Genomic DNA, 3,245 nt, shown 5'->3' with positions numbered 1-3,245 from the left:
GAGAGAGAGAGAGAGAGATAAGAGAGAGAGTCAAGAGATAGAATTATTATTATAGAGAGAGAGAGAGCAAGGAGAGAGAGAGAGATATTGGAGAGAGAGACACAAGAGAGAGACATAATAGAGATCACACACATACATAACAGAGGAGAGAGACATATATATATTCAAACGATATATAGAGAGACATTACTATATTATCACAATACATATATACATATACACATTATTCAAAAGATATTATTAGCACATATATTACAAGACATTATTATTACATATCAATTATATACATATTCCAAACATATATTATTAGCATTATGACACATACATATTATATATATATATATATATATATATCGCTATTCATATCTCTCCATTAAAGACATCAAAGATGTCAAAAAATATAGAGAACGTATATATATATTCAAATATATATATATAAATAACATAATAACATATTATATATATATATATATTATGAACAGATATTATTATTATATTATATATCTTATTATTCAAGAGAGAGAGACATATTCTGCGAGAGCAAAAACACCACAGATGAACACAGCATCAGCATATGTGCTGAAGACAAACGTATATGTACAAGCTGAGAGAGAGAGAGAGAGAGACAGAGTAGAGATCACACAAAGACAGAGAGCGAGAGAGACAGAGAAGAGACAAAGACAGAGAGCGAGAAGAGACAGAGACAGAGAGCGAGAAGAGACAGAGACTAGAAGAGACAGAGACACAGAGAGAGAGCCAGAGACAGAGAGTATATTCAGAGATCAGAGAGCGAAGAGACAGAGACAGAGAGCGAGAAGAGACAGAGACAGAGAGCGAAGAGACAGAGAGAGAGAGAGAAGAGACAGACAGAGATAGCGAGAAGAGACAGACAGAGACAGAGAGCGAGAAGAGACAGAGAGACAGATATAGCGAGAAGAGAGCAGACAGAGACAGAGAGACAGACAGAGACAGAGAGCGAGAGAGACAGACAGAGAGAGAGCGAGAGAGACAGACAGAGACAGAGAGCGAGAGAGACAGACAGAGACAGAGAGCGAGAAGAGACAGACAGAGACAGAGAGAGCGAGAGAGCGAGAGACACAGAGAGCGAGACAGAGAGCTGTAGAGATAGAGAGAGAGCGAGACAGAGAGAGTTTGTGACAGAGAGCGAGACAGAGAGTAGACAGAGAGCTGAGAGACAGAGAGCTGGTATAGACAGAGAGCGAGACAGAGAGCGAGACAGATGTAGACAGAGAGCGAGACAGAGAGCTGAGACAGAGAGCGAGATGGAGAGCTGAGACAGAGAGCGAGACAGAGAGCTTAGACAGAGAGCGTAGACAGAGAGCTGTAGACAGAGAGCGGTAGACAGAGAGCTGGCAGAGAGCTGTAGACAGAGAGAGCGAGACAGAGAGCGAGACAGAGAGCGAGACAGAGAGCGAGACAGAGAGCGAGACAGAGAGCGAGACAGAGAGCCGCAGACAGAGAGCGTAGACAGAGAGCGAGACAGAGAGCGTAGACAGAGAGGCCAGACAGAGAGCGAGACAGAGAGCGAGATGCAGAGCGGTAGACAGAGAGCGCGAGACAGAGCGAGACAGAGAGCGAGACAGAGAGTTTGTAGACAGAGAGCTGAGCGAGACAGAGAGCGAGACAGAGAGCTGCAGGATACAGAGAGCGCCAGACAGAGAGCTTGAGACAGAGAGCGAGACAGAGAGCAGATTGAGAGCGAGACAGAGAGCGAGACAGAGAGCGAGACAGAGCGAGACAGAGAGCGAGACAGAGAGCGAGACAGAGAGCGAGACAGAGAGCGAGACAGAGAGTTTGTGACAGAGAGCTGCAGACAGAGCCGCAGGACAGAGATGGCGAGACAGAGAGCGAGACAGAGAGAGCGAGACAGAGAGCGAGACAGAGAGCCGGTAGACAGAGAGCTTGCAGACAGAGAGCGGTAGACAGAGAGCGAGACAGAGAGACAGAGCGAGACAGAGAGCCGCAGACACAGAGAGCCAGACAGAGAGAGCGAGACAGAGACAGAGCGAGACAGAGAGACAGAGACAGAGAGACAGAGCGAGACACAGAGACAGAGAGACAGAGCGAGACAGAGAGACAGAGAGACAGAGAGACAGAGAGACAGAGAGACAGAGAGAGACAGAGAGAGACAGAGAGACAGAGAGAGAGACAGAGAGACAGAGACAGAGAGACAGAGAGACACAGAGAGAGACAGAGAGAGACAGAGACAGAGAGAGAGAGAGCAGAGAGCAGAGAGACAGAGTATATCGCAGAGGACACAGAGACACACACAGACATATCAAGACATATGTTTCCACATATATATACACACTGTCTACATATATATCATATTTTGTATATTTCATATAGAGCCCACATATTCACATATTTGGCATATATATCTAAGAGAGCCTAAGACAGCCCAGAGAGACGAGAGAGCCTACATATTACATATTTGCAGATATACCATATTTGCATATTTGGTATATTTGAGAGAGAGAGCCAGAGAGAGACAGAGAGTGAGAGAGAGCTGAGAGAGCGAGAGATGAGATACAGAGACAGAGAGAGACAGAGAGAGACAGAGAGACAGAGAGAGATTGGCAGAGAGAGAGACAGAGAGAGACAGAGAGAGATGGTGAGAGACAGAGAGAGACAGAGAGAGCAGAGAGACAGAGAGAGAGACAGAGAGACAGAGAAAGAGAGAGAGAGACAGAGCTAAGGTAGAGAGCTGCAGAGAGCCGCAGACACACACACAGACGAGAGCTGAGAGAGCGAGAGAGATGCAGAGACAGAGCGAGAGAGATTTGCAGACACAGAGAGACAGCAGAGCGCCAGAGAGCTAGACACAGAGCTGCATAAGAGAGAAATGGCAGAGATGCCAGGAGCGAGAGACATATATAGAGCGCCGAGAGAGACGAGTGAGACAGAGCTAGGAGAGAGCGAGACAGAGAGAGACAAGAGTAGAGAGCGAGACACAGACGAGAGCATATATATATATATCACATATATATATCATATATATATATATATATATATATATATATATATAGAGAGCGAGACAGATATAGAGAGTTTTAATATATAGGAGCTATATATATAGATATATATATATATATATATATATATATATATATATATATATATATACGTTATATATATCATATATATATTTGTAGGTATAGATACGTATAGAGAGAGACGAGAGAGATCATATCATGTACATATATATATATATATATATATAT

This window comes from Eptatretus burgeri, chromosome 2 (genome assembly GCF_056783735.1).
Source record: "Eptatretus burgeri isolate ZD-2024b chromosome 2, Ebu_testis_v1, whole genome shotgun sequence".
In the NCBI taxonomy this organism is placed as follows: Eukaryota; Metazoa; Chordata; class Myxini; order Myxiniformes; family Myxinidae; genus Eptatretus; species Eptatretus burgeri.
The sequence above is the reverse complement of the archived record's forward strand: the minus strand, read 5'-3'. Positions refer to the sequence as shown.